Raw genomic sequence first — 21574 nt, forward strand, 5'->3', positions numbered from 1 at the left:
CGCCAAACCTCCACCGAATTACAATATATAACATCCAACCCTTGTGCCCACGGGTAGGTGGGCGCACCGTGCCTGAACCCACCGTTAATCCACACAACGAGCCAATACAAGCCCAACCACACGTATCTGTTGTTAGACGAGCGGGCGCAGCCTGTGCACAGCCCACCGTTAACGCACCGTGTCAATATGCCGTTTAGCTCCACGAACTGATGTTGAGCAGGCGGACACACCCCGTACACGACCACCGTGCCGATATGTATAAACAGTCACACGAGCCCGACGTTGGGCGGGCGGGCGCACCTCGTGCCCGACCCACACCCGACCACAACTCTGCTACCTATGCGACAGAACGCGGGCGCCCTGCGCACCACCGATGACCATCACCCAAACTCATCTCGCCCTTGCCCGACTCAGCGGGCTCATCCGTCAACTCCTCGACTAGCTGTGCCTTTTCTCCAAGTGCGCACTGTTCCTTGTGCGTTGAGAGCGATGTATGAGTGATTGAGCGATATCCCAATGAGTCACAAGTCGCCTGAACTTATACACCTCCAAGCTGTGCGTATCTCCTCCTGGCCGACGTTGTAAAATATGATAACTCGCCACCATTCATCCTAATCCATCGTCGGCCCATCCAACAACGATTTATTCCAATGGTCGGCCTGAACATAAGGCAAGTTGCCTTATAAATGGGCGAGCTCCCCACTACTTCGCGCATTTTCACCATCGCTTTTCATGGTTCGCTCGTCCTTGTGTTTTGCTGTTTTCAAGTGTTGGAGGGGCGCGCGCCCGGGCAGAGCCGCAGGTCGCCACACCGCACGCCCGTGCAGAGCCGCACGTCGTCACAATATGGCTCTTATATCAAAAAATGTAAAATACAATTATAAAACAATGTGCAGTAAAATTATAAAGATTAAAACAATATCTGAAAAAAATAAACTTAGGAAGTCAAATTTATTACATGTAACATTATCACTGAGAATTAATGGTAAGGGCCATAGTTTTTATATTTAATTATGAGTATCTAACTCATTTTGATTTAGGACTCTCTAAAAACCATCCATTACATATTGACGATGAAGATTCAAGATGGTAACGTCATGTGTTGTTTAAATGTGGTCATTCTTAATTTCATCGATTTCGAATTACTAATCAAAATGTTTTAGTTACATTAGATTTTGTTTTTAAAAACAAACTAGAATTTTAATTATTTTGAAAAAAATTGAAAATACAAATTAATAAATAGTTTTATTTTGAACTATTTATTTCCTCCTTTTGCTAATATCTTTCATTTAAAATATATTCATAATAACTTGTTACAATCTTATATTTGTATTTAAAAATATATTAAAAAAACACACATAAAAATATAAAACTACAATTGATTTAAAATATATTTTTAATTAAAACTATATTCATAGTAATTTGTTAAAATGTAATATTTTTATATAAAAGTCTATAAATAAAAACACACACAAAAATATAAAATTACAATTTATTTAAAATTGATAAATTATTAGAAAATTTCATTTTAAATTATTTACTTCCTCCACTTTGTCAACATCCTTGGTTGAATCTATGTTCATAATAATTGGTTAGAATGAAGTATTTTAATCTTAAAATCCAGTAAAAAAGCACAAAAATTAAGTGAAAATTAAATGCACTTTTACAACATATCCATTCTTGAACTACAACCTCCTTAAAATTAAGTATGATTGAAATATCCTCGTCTAAAATAACAAAATATCTATTAACATTTCGGCACGAGAGATGAAGAATAAACCTTAACTTCTTAATCTTCCATGAGGTATTTCCAATAAAATGTATTTATCTCGAAGGTAAGCCTTAACTTTTGAATCTTGCACGAGGTGTTTCCAATAAAATGTATTTATCTCTCGAGGGATTCTAGTAAAGTACACTAAATTTTATTAATATTTTATAAATGTGGTATTTAAAAATGGTTTTAATTAATTATTAACTTGGTTTTTCAAATATGTTTAAATGTTAAGTTAAATTGGAAATATTTAGAAAGTGAAAGAAAAATTTATATATATATTTTTTCACTTATACAATTGGTAATTTTCCTTAACCTAGTTTACTCTTGTACTTGTGTGACATGAGATTGATCTCGATAACTACCACGATAGCCACTGCACTTCCTCAAACACAACACAGGATAATTAAAGTTTTGAACTTAGTGATGTAAACACAAATACATTCACTCACCACAAGCCACACCCCTAAAGATAAATTCATAGAAACTTTTATTTATAATTAAAATATCATTTAATATTATCAATCCATATTTCAATTAAATAAATATTCTTCTTATTATTTAACATTTAAATAATTAATATATTATATTACTATATTTATAATTTTTTATTAAATTGTAAAACATTTTATTTTTTATTTTTCCAATCATAGTTGAAATTAAATATTATAAGAAAAAATTATAGTAAAATAAAATTTTAAAAAAATATTAATATATGAAAATTTAAAAATACTAATTTTCCAAAATCAATAAAATTGTTTATATATATTATTAAATCTAAGTTTGAAATAACATTTTATATATTTTTAATTATGAAATTATTTCAAAATTTTATGTATTTTTATTAAATTGTTATATTAAAGAGTTTTTGTTTTTTAAAATTATATATAGAATTATTTTTTAGTCTATTTTATTTTGTATGTAGAGGAATTAACTAAGTTGCTTTCTCGGTGGCGTGATATAATGTTTATTCAAATTTTAATGGTTATAATTTTTATTTGCCAAAGTAAGTCAACAAACACTAATAAATCAGAAAACATGTAAATGAGAGAATTTGAAAATTGATACATAAAAATTTATTATTAGGAAGACCACCCATTAAACTGCTCCGAAAAAAAATAATCAATAATTAATTTTCTATTATTATTATTATCTATCAAATTAAGGTGTGACTAATATTCTTTTCAATATTTAATAAAAACTCAAATCAATTCACAAATAAATTTTTAATAAATAAATAGATCAGTTTCAATCTAGACATATAATGGCACAAATCCTGTCTCACACTCTTTTGCTCATTACCCTTATATTTCTTTATTGAACACGCTGACTGTGAGAGATATGTCAAGGAAAATCCCAGAGCAGTAGTTGTTGAACATTATAAGATTATTGAAGCGAAGCAGAGACGTACACACTGACATTGTTCGTCTTAGATCTTTCCAGTTTTACATTCAATCGTACAACTAGGCTTCTATCCTCTATACAGTTATCCATCGACCACCAGGAAAATCCCAGAGCAGTAGTTGTTGAACATTCTAACATTATTGAAGCAAACCAGAGACGTACACACTGACATTGGTCGTACAACTAGGCTTCTATCCTCCACAGTTATCCATCCATCACCAGGAAAATCCCAGAGCAGTAGTCGTTGAACATTATAACATTATTGAAACGACGCAGAGACGTACACACTGACATTGTTCGTCTTACATCTTTCCAGTTTTCCATTCAATCGTACAACTAGGCTTCTATCATCTATACAGTTATCCATCCACCACCAGGAACACAGTAAACCATTCACTCGTACAACTGGGCATGTATCCTTTATACAATTATCCATCCCACCATCAGAAACACAGTCCATTTCCTGGGCACGAATCGATCTTGAGACCGGGCTTAGGGTTTCTGCCTATGGCCTTTTGGGATTCCTGAAATTTCTCCCTTAGACAGTTGAGTTGCCCACGGAAGTGTCTAAGATAGTGAAATGGTTGCAGTCTAATCGCACGCTACAGATCAAGAAAACATAAAGCGTGCGAAATGATATAGAAATGGAAATAATTAACTACCTCTATCACGAATTTTTCGATGTCTCACTGCATGGTTTTAAATCTCGATTTAAGATCATCATAATTGTGTTTGAGTAATTTTTACGTCTTTCTCGAGCTGTTTTCTTTTGCAGTGGACACAAACAAAAAGAAACTTACAACGTGTATTCCACTCGTACTACGATAAATCCTGACTCGATATTATTTGATAACATCACAACGGTGACATTGGCCTTGGGATTTAGAGCCTTTGTAGTGTTAACGGGCCATAGCACCACCCAGAACACCGAAAACCTAATGTTTGCCTTAGAAATCCAACAATTTTTTTGTGCAGAGAGAAATTTTTTTATGTACGAGCAAGGTTATTCTCCAGCATGGTAGCAATAATTTTTTTGTACAGAGAGAAACTTTCTCTCTTTTTTATGTACGAGAAAGCTAATTCTCCAGCATGGTAGTAAGATATCCCTGCCCCCTAGATATCACTGCCTAACAGCATTGATATAATAAACCTAATGTCAAATGAGTATAAGACAACTTAATACCAATTCCTTTAACCAAAAGGAAAAAATCAATAATTAAAATTATTTCACTTACTTTAATATATTATAAATATATTTTTATCATCAATCTATCCATATAAATTTTATTATATATTACAATTCTTTAAATATATTTTTAATTTTGTTTAATATCTTTTATAATTTTGATTTATTGATATATTTTCATTTTAAAATGAGAAGTGATGGTATTTTCATATTTTCAATCAAAGGAATATTTAATTTTTATTATTAATATTCATTATAATATTTAGTATTTTTTTTTTTTGTAAATTAAGGTTTTATTAATTTATCTAAAGTAGAGTAAATAGATATCAAAATGCATCTAGTCTCACCTAAGCTGGGTTTGTTGATAAAGCTAGTAGTATATGACAAATAAACAGTAGCAAAAAGTTAGTAACATAAGACAAATAAACAGTAACAAAACCAAAGAAGCAATACACAGTCTAACAAGCTAATAACACAAAAAAATAGACAAAACTAGAAAAGCACCTAGTCCCATTACAATATCTAATAACTAATATTAATAATATAATTTTATTTTGTTTATATTTTATTTCTTAATTTCTAATTTAAATTCTAAATTTAATATAAATAATTTAAATTTTATAAATTAATTATTAATATTTTTATTAAAAAATATTACATTTTATAAAATTTTAAAACTTTTAAATTTGTATTATATATATTTATATTTATATTAAAAATATGTTTTGATTATTTAATTATATTATTTTAAATAAATTTTGAAATTTTGAAAGTTCCATTTATATATGGAAAAGTAACTAGGTACTCTTATTTATTTAAAGATATTTTTCTTTGATATTTCATAATATCAAAATACAAATGTTTCTTATTTATTTAAGTGTTTTATTAAATTAAATTATATGGAGAACACTCATTGATTTTATTAAAAAACACATACTTAACAAAAGTATGATAACTTGTGTTTTCTTCAATATGGTTACATGTTGGTTTTTGGTTTACAATGTTAATAGATTTTATTATCTAAATTATACTAATTTGTGCTATTTTTAAATTTCAATGTTGTTACTCGTTGGTTCTTGATTTACCATGTTATTAGTTTTTATCATCTAAATCACATTATTCTCACCTTGCTCTAACCTACTTCAACTGGAATGCATGGAATGCCCATCTCTATTCAAATTCTCTATCATGTGTTTAATAAAGTTTCTCTAAGTCTTAATGGTAGCTAGTTTTTGCTTGGCTTGCAAAAGAACACTCACAATTATTGATATTTATATGACACAATAATTGTATTCATTGAATTTGGTGATCAGATAAAATATAAAGGTTTTGTTTCCCTATGCCATGTCTCCGTGATATTTTAATATTATCTTTAGCTCAAGTCAATCTTCATAATTTATAATGCGAAAATAAGATTTTAAGAATAAATATGGGAGAACATGACCTCCAAACATAAGTCAAAATGATATGCAAGAAGAATGACTAGGCTTAAAATGGAAATATCTATATCAGGAAGTGAGAGGGAGCTCTAGATTATGACCTACAACACAAGTGAAATGAGGAACTCTTCAACACCAGTTCCTAGAAGTTCGAAGATTAATATTTTTTATTTGAAATTAAATCTAAATAATAAGAGCCTAAAGATCATATAACCTAAAGGTCAAAACCAACATATGTAGATAAAAGATAAAATGAAAATCTTCTTATGAGTCAAGATTAAGGTTAAAAGAGACTAGTTATAAAAAAAAAAAATGGATATAAGAGTGAAAGATTTAAATCTAGAACTTTGCCCGGAAAAAATAAACTTTAGGACGAAAAAACCATATCCAAATAAATATGGGATACAAACAACCAAATTCTATTCATTTATAAAATTGGACCATGGAATATCTAACAAAAAGAGAAACCAAAAATAAATAAGAGAAATTACACTAAGTGCATACATAGTTGTCTACAATCCTCTTATTTGGATGAAAATAGACAATTAATTATCCCACTTATCTCAAAATGAAATAGATCCCTGGCTTCAATACATTCTATCCTTGCTAGCTTAGACATGTGTGAGGGTGTATTGGATCTCATCTAGCTTATTCATCTATCATGATGGATTTTTTTGCATGTGAGGGACACGTGATTTGATACATATGAGGTACTAGTCATCAAATTAACATAGGCGTATTATGAAATGGTTGGGGTAATTTGACCACCAATATCCCAAAGGATCTCATTAGTTGGGTTGAAGTAAGGCCTATAATGAGATAGGCATATCATGAAATGGTTGGGGTAATTTAAACACCAATATCAAAAAGGATCTCATTAGTTGGGTTGAAGCAAGTCTATGATGAGATGGGCATTTCTTGATCGTTTAACATACAATTATATTGGAATCTCTAAGGACAAATAAGGATTGAGTAATATTTTCCATCCATAACCTTAACCCCTATAATGGCCTGTAAGATTACGCTTCATTGCTATATACCATTCTAAATCACCAAGAAAAGAGATTTTAGTCTTTCCTCTAGCACTAACGAGGATCCAACTACTTCTAGAACTTCTTACAAAAATAGTTCTTTTTCTAATGACCATATTAGATAATTAACATCCCTAGTTATAAAAAAGTGCATAGAATCCCTAAATGTGGCATGCAAAGGTGGGACACATGAAATGTTAATAAGTTCTTTTGAAAATCCTCTTCTAATTTTAACAGGAATTTTGTTTCCCATTATAATTTCACTAATTAATGGAAAAACAACTATTAAAAATTAAATAAAAAATTAAACCATTTAAATTAATTTAAAATATTAAAAATAAAAAATAAAACTTTATCTTATTAAATAAATAACATAAAAATAAAAATGAATTTATCTAAATACTTAAATTTATCTACTTATTAGCTCTTTCCTGAGGGATTGTAGCACTTTCATGGTCAAAGTGCATTGATTCCCCTGGTGGAGGGTGTTTTATTTTCTATATTTGTCACTTCCTCAAAAATAATTTTAATAGAAAAACTATTAATTGTGCGAGTGACCATCCCATCAATATGTGCTTTAACATTGACATTGACAGATAAAAATTTCAGCTCCTTTTGATAAGCCGGGGGGGTGGGGTCTGAATAAATCTCCATAAATTTGATACAATATGCAAAGTGAGGATATAGATAGAAGGAACAACAAGGTAAGGACGAGGTTGAACAAATATTCCTCCACACTTACACACAGATTTTAGATCCAACACTTTTATGAAAGCATACTAGGTTTTATGGAAATGATTAAGAAATTCTCAAATCGGAGATTGGCATTCCCAAAAGATCCTTCGACCTCAAACCTACAACGAGTGTTTTCAGCTTCATAAATGAGTGTTTGAGAAAATCTTCCGAGTATTCAATGGCTTGGAATCATATGTTATTTCTCTCTTTGCAAAGCAGTCTCGTAACATGGAGTAGAAGATCCAAGAAGTTTTTTTCATATTTTAATTATTTATTCCCACCGTGAGCTTTGATAGTCAAAATTCAAAATCGATGTCTATTTCATTACGGACTTCTCTACTAAACCAATGGAGAAAAGAAAAAATCTCCTTAATCCGAATAACAACCCCTCCATTGATGTGATTTACCCACTAAGGCAGTTTTTGGCTTACTAATGGTGCAACAAACTCTCAGAAGTCCAACCTATTGGTTCCAAGTTGAGAATTCCTTCGGAGCCCCTCGAGTTAGCCTTCCCATTGACCGAGGAGGATTTATAACGATAGAGATGTCAAAAAAAAAGGTAAGTGTCTTTAAATAAGGTAATAAAAACTCCCTTCTTATGGGTTTTCCTTCCTCAAAGGCTCTAATTTGGTTGGAATAGTGAAAAATGGTGTCTAGCTCTTATGTCATTGACACACAAAATCTGATTGAAATTTTTGATAAAAAAATATAATTTTTGGTGCTTAAATATCCTCCCTTGGCTCTCAACATAATTGTGAATATACAATCTATCATCCGAGGCAGTGCAACGGGCTGCAACAATTGAAGAAAAATCCACAATATTTTGATTTTGATTATATTTAACTAAACAAAAATGCATCCAAAAATCCTGATGGCATAATAATCTTTAATTGGTGATACACTACCTCCATAATGGTACCAGTAAAATGGATTTTAATGGACTGATATTTTTAATGGATTATGTTGCAGTTAAATAATTTCGCAATTTTTTTGAAGTACGAAGCTTCGGGAGTATCGAGAAAGCACATTGAAATATTCCTCCACACTCCAAGGAAACCCTATAGCAGCTCAAATGATAATTTTCATAAGCTTGCTACTCATGTTGATCAACAGATAACTCGCATCATAAGTTTTCAATTATTTAACTATGTATGATGCCAAGGTATGATATCAATATGGCTTACATCTCGTCACGTTTAAACGAGTGGTTAATGTTATTGTTAACCAATGACTCAGCTTAAGTTGAACATATTATTTATAGTTTTCTATATTTCATATAATGGTTTATAACTGATACCAACATTAAATTATATTAATACAAATTACACAATATATGTAAGTAATTTCATCATAAATCAACAAAAATATCAATGCTCGGGAATTTCGATACAAAATTTATCTCAAAATAGTTCACATAATTTATTTAAACATAACGCAAATCTCAATCTCCCCATAACACTCGTCAAAACAACGAAGCACAATAAATTGCAATAGCATCTCACACAATCACTCAGAAACTACAAGTGAGATGCAATAGCTAAAGTCAGCGAGAAGATGTGGGCTACCCCAAACATATATATTCTTAAATTTTCCAAATTATAAACCCAAATCAATGGAATAAATCGAAATTTGTCCAGTTAGTGTTATATATCTTTGACGCTGGTGGGAGAAATTTCAAGGGACACACACTCGCCCACACACTCTTTCTCCTGCATCTCCGCAATGGAAAATTTCCATTAATCTGTTTTTCTTTTACATGGAGGAGGTAGTTATATGCATTTTAATCTAAATATATACCTTTAATATTATTAAAGACTTGAAACTAGGTTGTGTAGGTTATTTTTTTTTGTGTTTTCTTAGCAACCAACCATGGCTGGAGACAATAGTTTTCGTCCCTAAATAGAGGTTGTAGTTTGCTATTGAGCATAAAATTTGATTGAAATGTATCTATTGGATAATTCCATGGCAATGCACTAGCATTTTCAATAACATATGGTCCATTGCAATGTACTAGCATTTTCAATAACATATGGTCATAATATACAATCTTGTGGAAAAGAGTTCATCTCATGAGGGATATGATTAATTATTGTAAAGGTATCATAGATCAGTGGTACATTTTAGTTTTAAAAATTAACTATAATTCTCATTATGTAGAGTGTAGAGCAAAGAAAATAACAACACAACCAAAAATATCCACACTTTGTACAATATATCAATCTAAGTTTCTTTTGGAGTACTTGTGCAAAGTGTTGAGGATTTGGAAGCGTTTCTTCCTTCCACAACGGATTGAATGTAATTCTAGGTTATGAAAGCATCCTTGTAATAATGATTTATTATTATTTTAGTCATATTTAAATATTTATGTATTTAACATGTCCATAGATAGCTAGACAAAAAAAATGTAGCACCCCACCTCATATTTATGTGCTTTTAGAAGCTCTCTAGAATAGACATGAGCTGAAAGTTACTATACATTACCCATGACTCATGACTCAGCTTAAGTTGAACCTATTATTTAAAGTTTTTTATATTTCATTTATAACTGATAAACAACATTGAATTATATTAATGCAAATTACAAATATGTAAGTAATTTCATTATAAAACAACAAAAATATCAACGCTCGGGAATTTCGATACAAAATTTATCTCAAAATAGTTTACATAATTTATTTAAACATAATTCAAATCTCAAGATCCCCATAACACTCGTCAAAACAACGGAGCACAATAAATTCCAATAGCATCTCACACAATCACTCAGAAATTACCAGTCTACACGCTAAAGTTAGCGAGAAGATGTGGGCTACCCGAAACATATATATATTCTTAAATTTTCCAAATTATAAACACAACTCAATGGAATAAATCAAAATTTGTCGGGTTAGTGTTATATATCTTTGAAGCTGGTGGGAGAAATTTCAATGGACACACACTCGCCCACACACTCTTTCTCCTGCATCTCCGCAATGCAAAATTTCCATTAATCTGTTATTGTTTTACATGGAGGAGGTAGTTATATGCATTTTAATCTAAATATATACCTTTAATATTATTAAAGACTTGAAACTAGGTTGTGTAGGTCTTTTTTTTGTGTTTTCTTAGCAACCAATCATGGCTGGAGACAATAGTTTTCGTCCCTAAATAAAGGTTGTAGTTTGCTATTGTGCATAAAATTTGACTGAAATATATCTATTGGATAATTCCATGGCAATGCACTAGCATTTTCAATAACATACGGTCATAATATACAAATCTTGTGGAAAAGAGTTCATCTCATGAGGGATATGATTAATTATTGTAAAGGTATCATAGATCAGTGGCACATTTTAGTTTTAAATATTAACTATAATCCCCATTATGTAGAGTGTAGAGCAAAGAAAATAACAACACAACTAAAACTATCCACACTGTACAATATATCAATCTAAGTTTCTTTTGGAGTACTTGTGCAAATTGTTGAGGATTTGGAAGCGTTTCTTCCTTCCACAATGGATTGAATGTAATTCTAGCTTATGAAAGAATCCTCGCAATAATGATTTATTATTATTTTAGTCATATTTCAGTATTCATTTATTTTTATTATCACTAACATGTCCATAGATAGTTAGACAAAAAAATGTAACACCCCACCCCATATTTATGTGCTTTTAGAAGCTCTCCAGGGTGAACATGAGCTGAGAGTTGCTATGCATTACCCAACAAGAAAGTTCTAGTTATGGAATTGGGGCCTACCATCTTTGAACTTTATTGCAACTCCCTCGGGACACTTGATCACTTAGATGTGACACAACACACACTGGTGATCCTTCCCTAAGTTGGAATTTTCTTATTACCTAACCTTACAACCCAGTTACATGCATGCCATGCCTTCCATGTGGCCAGAAGGCTCCAAACGCATGCACAAGCCACCCTTCATGTGGGTACAACTGCAAATATTCAGTTTTGTTCTTACGGCCATGGATTCAGTGCCTAAATTTTAAGGATAACATGCAGGCCACTGGATAGAACTACCCAAAACTTTCTAGAATCAATTCTAAGTTAATCACAAGTATGCATAACCCACACATAGGCTCATATCTTACCCAAATATGCCAAAAACATGACAAAAATTTAGATAAACTTATGGTAAACATAGTTGGAATAGGTCATGAATGCATATTTGATCATTGTCTCATTAGTTTCACTATAAAATCATCAAGAAGGCTCACTATCCTCTCAAGCTATACACATTAAGACTTGTTTGCTCATAATTCACTAACTTATCGAATTATGAACAAGATACATAACAAGAGAACATCATTTAACCATTCATATAACCAAAATTTGACTAGAATGAAGACATGACAAAGAAGTTATAAAATAAAACATGGACATTTGCTTGTCGAGGAGGCATTGTTGACATGTAATTGAGAAAAACAAATTTCACCACGGTTTGAAAAAATTGCCAAGTCAGGCACAGGGCATGGTACAAAAGAATGGTGAGAAAGAGAAGCACCAATGTCAGGGAACTTGCATGAGGCAAGAGTGGCACCAGTGCTTCAAAACTCTCCAAGATTGTAGATTGTAAAAAGGAAATTTATGTTTGGGAGTTTTTTGTTTATTTAACCCTCCTCTAGTGTGTTATTATACTCACACTGGCATAGAATATATCCAAGAGCACCACTTATTTTTTAATTAAATATTTGTAGCGGTTCTTTTGTTAAGACACCCTAGGGTGTTCTAATATAGGTATCGCGCTAGTGCTTTGTTTGACTATAGCACCGCTCTTTTTAAAAAAATAAAAAATTCCTAGTGGTGCTCTTTAGAAGATGCCCAATAGTGTTTTAATACATTCACAACATCGATGCATCATTGGAAAATATCACTATATTTTTTTGAAATTTAAAAACTATAGTGGTGCTCCTTCTTGGTATCCACCGAGGCATTTTACGACATAAAGGGAACCAATGTTGCAGTTGTATATAGCACCGATAATTTTCAAAATTTAACATTTTTTCAATCCTATTGATTATTCAAGAATCGGTGCATTATGCTATTTAGCACACTATTTTTTTTTATTTTCTAAAAATAAGTTTTCCATAGTGCACCATGTTCTATGCGACACTGGTGCTTGTATGGATAAAAAATAAATTATGCATTTGTATTTTACAAACACACCATACAAAAAACATCCGCTAAAACATCCACCCACCCACCTATGCTAGTGACCTCTACTACACAGGATTTTTTGGGCTAATTTTATAATGGACTTCTACAAAAACCTCCACTAGAAGGTCTTTTCCTTGTAGTGAGAAATAATTTCCTTTGCCTCAATCAATCACTCATTATCTTCCTTGCAACTCATGGTTTTTGCCTTCAAAATTCTCACCGTGTCTTCCAAACCAACAAATCTACATAAATTTGATACAATGTGTTGAGTGTGGAGGTGTAGAGGAAGAAATGAGGGGGTGGGGAGGGAGGTTGAACAAATATTCCTCCACACCTCCGCACATATTTCACATGCAATCGTTTTGTGAAAACATCATCGGTTTTATGGAAATGATTCAAAAATTCTTGAATGAGAGTTTGGCATTCCCGAAAGCTCCCTTGACACATGGTTTGATACGAGTGGGCTACTTATTGTTAAATTAACCTGGGAGGGTTATGGAATGGATACTGTAATTTTAACACCATTTTCCGAAACAACCCCCATTTTTAGTTTTATGACCTTACTGGCCATTGAATGCTACTTATCATTAAATTAACCTATGAGGGTTATGGAATGGCTAGGGAAATTTGAACACCATTTTCCCAAAGTACCCCCATTTTTAGTTTTGTGCCCTTATTATCCATTGAATAAACATGTTAATTATGACTTTAGACAACATGAAAGAGGGTAATGTCTTGAAATTTCAAAGAAATATACTTCAATTTAGTTGGGTTGAAGAAATTCTCTCTCAATTGTATCATCGATGAACCAAAAAATAAAAAACCCAAAATAATTAGACAATGGAAACACTAGTAGAAAATGATGAAATTAATGACTAGGTGACTAAAGAAATTAGTCATCGCAATTATTTCAAGTGAATTACTAGTAAATTTGAGAAATTTTAAGTGACCGAACTCAAAATGACTAAATTAAATGACTAATTTAGTGTATGAATAAAATATATGACTAGATAATAAGTGACTAAACTGAATGTTACTAACTTAAATGACTAATTTAGTCTAGGATTAAAAAATATGACTAGAAAATATGTGATAAAATTATTTCATGACAAGATTACCCTGCAAGCCACCAAATTTATATCATATTAATGAGGCCAACAACAATTTGTGGTTCAATATATAACTAATTTGGAACAAACTTAGCTCTAGAGCCTAGGATTTTTTTCCACCTTTAGTACGTATGGAAAAAGAGATCAATTTCCAGGGCATGTGGGAGCCAAACTGGCACCTTGCCCTTGCTGACTCTGTTTATTGAACATCATTGGAAAATCTCAATAGATTATTTATCCTTACTAAAACAAAATTTCATTGGAAATGATCATTGATCCTATGACATTACTACTTCACTATACTTTTTTACCACATGAAGCATATTTTCATGCCTAACCTTCTTATTTCATGATAAGAATACCTTACAAGACACCAAATTTCTATCATATCCATGAGTTCAACACCAATTTGTGGTTGAAGATATAACTGGGTTGGAATAATATTAGCTCTAGAACATATGTTATTTTTCAACCTCTAATGTTTATGGAGAAAGAGATATCAATTTTCTAAAATATGTGAGAGACAAAGTACTACCTTTCCCATGTTGACTCCTCCTTCTGAACATCATGAAAAATCTCCATAAATTAGTTATCCTTATTAAACAAAACATTTAATTGGAAATGATGATTGATCATTACCATGAAATTACAACTTTTATGCACATTTTAACCACACAAAGCTTGTTTTGATATCACCATAATTAACTTTTCATAAATCAACCAAAAACCCCTCAAATAATATTTGGTGACACAAAGACCTAACAATTTTCATAAAATTAATAATGATTTATAATCAGAAATACCTCTCATTAAATAAAAGGAAAGTCTCAACATTTTATTTAATGGAATTTAATTCCCCTTGAAAAACACATGAGCATTTAACACGAGCATTTCATTTAAGTTCCATTCAAGGTTTCATGGATTTGTTTCTTTCAAATATCAAAATGGTTTATTTCCCTCCCTTTGAAAAGGTTTCTCCTGGCGGGAATAAGGAGAAGGAAGGGTGCAACCATGCCATCACACATAGGATTTGATCCATTTGGTTTGAGTTCATGAGATTGGATTCTCGGTGCCTCCAATCATGGTTATTTAATTCTACAATAGGAATGTGCACTGCAAGGTTGCCCACACTACAAGGTGATGGCCCATACCCAAGCCCTCCATCTCTCTGAGAAAGTTCAAAATACTTCTAGATAAGCACAATGAGGCTATATGTCTAGGATTCCATGGAGGAAGATAAACCCAAAGGCATAAGCAATAATGGCTTCGTAAAAGAAGAAAACATGTTCCATAAAATGACTGCATAAAATGCTGATCCATAAATATCATCCCAGAGGCAATCTAATAATTGTATATTTGTTAATTATTCCGAGGGGAAAGCCACTGAAATACCTCTTTGACAGCTACACTCCTTTAGAATATAAACATGAATGAATTCTGTAAACAATGTCTGCTGGTATACCAAACAGTTGATTTCACATAAAATGTCTGACATCTGGGTAACATGGAAAAAAAAAAAGCCCCACTTCTACAGAAATGCCATAAATTTAGAACTCATGATGATAATAGTGGCAGTCACGGGCTCCATTATTCTTGCTGAGACTATCTACCTGGGGAGGTGAACTGCCACACTGATAATTAGAGTATAGATTTAGGAAACTGATTATTTATTGGATGCATGAATATGGCCATGCAAGTAATATTGATTTATAACCTTCTTATGTAGTGTGTTGGGAGCAATTCTGATTGTCGTCAGCTATCTCCCAGCCTTGGGTGAACCCGACACATCGATTTCTCCATTTCACATTGATAGGGCTTTCTCGATTGATAGGGCTCGGTCAGAAGAAGCTATGCCGCTACAGGGAGAAATGCTGCTAATTCTGTCTTTGAATTCCCTATCGGTCTTTAGTTGACTGAACCAATCTGCGTAATAGTGGGTTTAGAGACCCATGCCCTCTTCCCTCTTCAGCAGCCCCCGGGCACAAACCGGTCACAGAAGAACCACTGAGTATCGCTTGGAATGCTTCTTGGTCTCGCCATGATAGGGGGATACCTTCGAACATGTACTTGAGGAACGAGGACATCGGTAATGATGAATTGAGTAACAAAAGTAAGGACAGGATGCAAGGGTACGAGTGGATCTCATCTAATTTCTTGGATTTCATTTGATTTCCAATTTTCGATAAAGAAACGGTATTTTCTTGCTGCGAAACCTGAACCTTAAGGGCCCAAGTTTTCAGCCCCTTGAGGGTATGCTTCTTCTCTTCGGAGGAGCTCTAGTGCTCCGGGATAGGATTTTTTTGAAAACCCTGAAATTCCCTGGGTCTGCCCTTGATAGTAAGAAAACCCTTGCCCCTCCATTTGATGACAACTTGCTACAGTTCGGCTCGAGGGTGGCTCCACTCTTTGGCTGGTATTTTCCTTCATAGGTGGCTCTCGCCGGTCTTCCTGCTTGCTGAAAGGTTGGTTAGCTAGGAGGTAGACATGTTAGACATGCAAAAGAGACAGAGGTAATGATGTTGGGTATGCAAGAAGGACGAGAGGCAGGCAGGTGGTAAAATTGTGGGCCCACGAGATTTTATGTGTTTGAAATATATTTTTGTATTATACATTTTTTTGTGTGTGTTATAGGTGTATTTTTTATTACTAGGCCAGAGAGAAATATCCAAGCAAGGATGGGAAGTTCAACAGCTAAGGATGCGCACATACTCGTTGCCTCCCTTCGATCTGCATATTCTGCAACTCCCACCAAACTTAAGGTAATACCAAATTCTTTTATTTAGGTTTTTCCTGGTATCCTTTGTGAATTCTAAGAAAAACAAGTGGAGGGTTGTGTGTGTTAACAATAGCCCTTGTCGTTTAACAGATGAAAGTCTAATCTTGTGCACTATTATTGATATGACATTGAAATGGGTACTGCAGATTATTGATCTGTATGTGGTTTACGCCATTCTCACGGCAGTTCTGTAGGTGACACCCCCTGCTTCTATTGTGCTATTAAATTTTTTTATGCCTCTTGATTTTTTATATTGAAAGCAAATATGCAATGGGTAGCCCTTAAGACAATCTATCACTTTATAGCAAAAATACGTTTCAGAGATTTTCTGGATTTATGGCATTTCTGTAGAAGTGGGGCTTTTGTTGTTTCCATGTTACCCAGATGTCAGACATTTTCTGTGAAATCAACTGTTTGATATACCGGCAGACATTGTTTAGAGAATTCATCTGTGTTTATATTCTAAAGGAGCAGTAGTTGTCAAAGAGGTATTTCTGCAGCTTTCCCCTTGGAATAATTAACAGCTATACAATTATTAGATTGCCTCTGGGATGATATTTATGGATCAGCATTTTATGCAGTCACCGAAGCCCAAGGATGTTGTTGTCATATCATCTAATAGTTGTATGGAGACTGGTCAATGCATTAACCAGGGAGCTTTACAGAATTTTTAATAACAAAGGAATCCGATGGAGATTATCAGATGTTTTTCGTTTGTAATTTTACTGTGTATTTGCATATTTTCTATATTTCACTGTAAAGTGGATGCAACAACAAGTGTTAGCTATGATGGGAGAGCTTTGCTAATCAATGGACAGCGTACGTTATTAATTTTTGGGTCCATACATTACCCCCGAAGCACCCCAGAGGTTTGTATTGCATTTGGTATTATTTTAGCTATGTTTCTGTTTATTGTTAACTGTACAATTTTCTTAAATTTTTTGCATGTTATTAAACAGATGTGGCCCGATCTTATTGCCAAGTCTAAAGACGAAGGAATAGATGTTATTCAGACATATGTCTTTTGGAATGGGCATGAGCCAGAGCAACGTCAGGTAATAAGCATTTAAAATAATTTAACAATCTTGAAATGTATGTATGACTTCGAATTGAACTCTAAATTGTTGATGAATTTATTGTGGCATACAATTTAATTGCAATATAATTTTGAAGGAAGATTTGACCTAGTGACGTTTTTGAAGACAATATAAGAAGCAGGCGTTTATGCTCATCTTCGAATAGGACCCTTGTGCAACATGACTTCTCTTCAACAACTTATGCTATGAGTCACATTCATTTTTATTTGATTTGATTTGAATTTATTGTACGTCACGACTAAAACTTTCCTTTAACAAAATGCCTTGCGCATGCCCTGTGCAGATAGCTGGTTTAACATGGAACTTCATATATTGTTACATGAAATTTAGCTAGATAAATGGAATAGTATGGAAATGGAATGGATGCCCGCTAGATAATTCCCATTCCAAGTAAAAGTATTCAATTAAGGCAAGCTAAATCTCCCAGTCATATTCACTACAGAATATTAGTTATCAGAACATTTTGATTGGGCCATACAAGTAACAGCACAGACAAGATATGATACAAAAAAGTGGAAGGGATGTTGCTGTCATATCATCTAACAGTTGTATGGAGAATGGTCAATGCTGAAACTTTGTAAGGTGACTCTGTTTTTCTTTAAATGTGGATACAGAATAACAAAGGGATATTGTTGCTACATCGTCCACGAAAGGTGTGGAGAAGGTTGTTAATGCTGTTCAACTTTGTATGGTGACTCTGTTATTTAGTCTAAATAGGAATACATAATAAAGGATACTGTTGCCACATAGTATAGTCATTGGAGATGAAATTTAGGATGACTCTGTTTTTCTAAACTTGTGATACAGAATAAACTATGGATTTTATGTAACGAAGATTCAATGGTGGGTGATAGCTTGTATGCAATTTACATTATGTCTGGTTATCTCGTGTTGTTCAAGTGCACGTTTTGTAAACAATACAGACAAGATATAATACAAAAAAACGTTGGAAATATCTTTGACACATTGTCCACGAGCTGTTTGTCGAATAGTCATTATGTGTCATTTGATAAAGATACCATACAGGATAAACTATGGACATAATAGATATTCAATGGTGGCTGATAGCTCGTATGTAATTTCCCCTCCCTTTTGCTTTCCCCTAATCCTCCATCATTAGAACCTTTTCGTCTTCCTTTCTTCACTGTTAGTTTTGAAGATGAATTCTGTTGAGGATTTCAAATCCGTTGACTTTTTTGAAAGATGAATACTGTATAAAATTGTCTGAAAAATCTACACTCCAACAACTATTCCCACAAAAATCCTAAATCTGTTAGCTCATATATAATTCAGTAGTATGTCTGCAATCCAAATTAATAGACTTATCTCTTGCAATCCAAGTGCAGTACATTAAATGAGGGTTGTGGCAGCTTAAATACCAAATCATTCACTAGCAATGCATTAACCAGGGAGTTTTACAAAAAAATTAGTAACAAAGGAGTCCGATGGAGATTATCAGAGGTTTTTTGTTTGTAGTTTACTGTGTATTTGCATATTTTCTATATTTCACTATAAAGTGGATGCAACAACAAGTGTTAGCTATGATGGGAGAGCCTTGCTAACCAATGGACAACATACACTATTATTTTCTAGGTCCATACATTACCCCCGAAGCACCCCAGAGGATTGTATTTCATTTGGTATTATTTTAGCTATGTTTTTGTTTATTGTTAATTATACAATTTGCTTAATTTTTTTGCATGTTATTAAATATATGTGGTCCGATCTTATTGCCAAGCCTAAAGATGGAGGAATAGATGTTATTCAGACATATGTCTTTTGGAATGGGCATGAGCCAGAGCAACGTCAGGTAATAAACATTTAAAATATTTTAACAATATTGAAATGTATGTATGACTTCGAATTGAACTCTGAAGGAAGATTTGACCTGATGAGGTTTTTGAAGATAGTACAAGAAGCAGGCCTTTATGCTCATCTTTGAATAGGACCCTATGCTTGTGCAGAGTGGAACTATGGGTATGTATGTTTATAATTTTTGTACATATAATGTATGAAGAAAGGTTTATATCAGAATCACCATGCCATCCCATCCCGTATCTGTATTGATGGTAGTCAGGTTTAATTCATTATTTTGTAATACCTAACAAGGGGGGGAACTTATCAAAAATATTTGTGGAGTTTCATGGCCTGTAACCTTTGTCTTTATCTATTGTCACTACAGTACTTTACTTTACAGTAATTAGTACTGCATGCACTGTAGTATTAGACTTTATATATATTCTCATTACTTCCTCTCTTTCTCTTTATAGATTGTCAGTGGTGAACATTATGCATCTTGCAACATTGAAGTGGTAGGTTTTTTGTTTTATGGCAATCATTAAACACCGGTTTGGTCCAATAAATACTGTTGATCTTGGATTATATCCTCTCCGATCTGAACTTGAAGTATTTTAGTTCCATTTCAAATCAGACAATATATGTATTTATTTTTGCACTTATCAGAAATTTATCTCTCATTGATATGTTGCGATCTTGCAGGGGTTTCCCTGTTTGGTTGCACGCCATACTAGGAATCAAATTGAAAAAACTAGATGCATTAAAACTGGAAGAACACAACATTTCAGTTGCATCTCTTTTAGCACATAAGCTCCAAAAAGGCTCGTTCCACGAGGTTGAACAAGCCTATACAAACATCCATTACCCATTGTCTTTCAATATTTTCAAATGGTTACCTCTTGCTTGCAGTAAAATATTTCCAAAAACTCAATTCCATTCACACTTAAAACTAGCTTGCAAACACCTTGAACTCTTCTATAAATTGGCAAAAGCAATGCCTAATTTCTCACCTGCAAAAGATAGCTTCTTTCTGCACCTACATATTGACATACATCTCTCTGCTTCACATAACATAGCCTCAATCTGAATACCATTTCTGATCAATGTAGCAACAAGCTACATGGAATCCATTAGCATAAGCGAACTTACTCAACTGGAAGCATTGTTTCTTTTAGCACTTGTTCTCATGACTCTTCTAATTATGGACATCCTAAAAGTAGAAGCACAAAGGAAAAGGAAACTAAGAAACAACCACTAATAATAAAATCTCAAATGAGGAGCATAGGAATCTACTATGAGTCCTCGACTATTAGATTATCCATCTACTGCTTCTGCCTCTACAACATCCATGCCAGGTAATAGAAATACTCTGAAAATTTCTACATAGTCAACAAATTTTACCTGAACACAGGTAAATTTATCATGCATTGCACATGGGGGCCAGGACTACCAGAAAATCATGTAGAATTAGCTAAAGAATCTGTAGGCTGGAGATGCTATTACTGTTGGATTTGGTGTAGTTTATGCTGGTACAAAATTTGTCATTGCTGTAATGAATATTGCCTTCAAGCCTATTAAGAAAAATAATGCCTATGCAACTATTCATCATATGATGCTATGCACTGCAAATTATGATTGATATTATATTACAATCAACTTTTTCTTTGTAGCTACCTACTTGTACTATGGCTCTACCTGTCACGAACTAACAACATTTTCATTCTTCATACATTGGCATTCTTCATACAACCTCAACATCATGACTTGCTAGTTGTACCTTTTGGGTCATTGTAAGCAATTCCTACTCAAGATCATGAATGAGTCATTGTAAGAAATTCCTATAGAAAACTACTACAACTAAGCAAGCTCATGGATCAAATTGTGTACTACTACAAAACCAAGAAGTTCAGAGCTATTGCAGTGAACGACTAAACCTAACTCAAAGTCACTACTATGTCTTACACTCTATAATTGTCGACAAAAAAAATTGCCAACTACAATAGAACCGAGAAGTTGGAGCCTGTCGCACTCAACTGCTAAACCTGACAATCGGTCTCCTTTATTATTTTTCCAAG

This window comes from Pinus tabuliformis, chromosome Q (assembly GCF_031772625.1).
Source record: "Pinus tabuliformis cultivar Carrire ecotype Pingquan chromosome Q, CPIR1, whole genome shotgun sequence".
Classification (NCBI taxonomy): Eukaryota; Viridiplantae; Streptophyta; class Pinopsida; order Pinales; family Pinaceae; genus Pinus; species Pinus tabuliformis.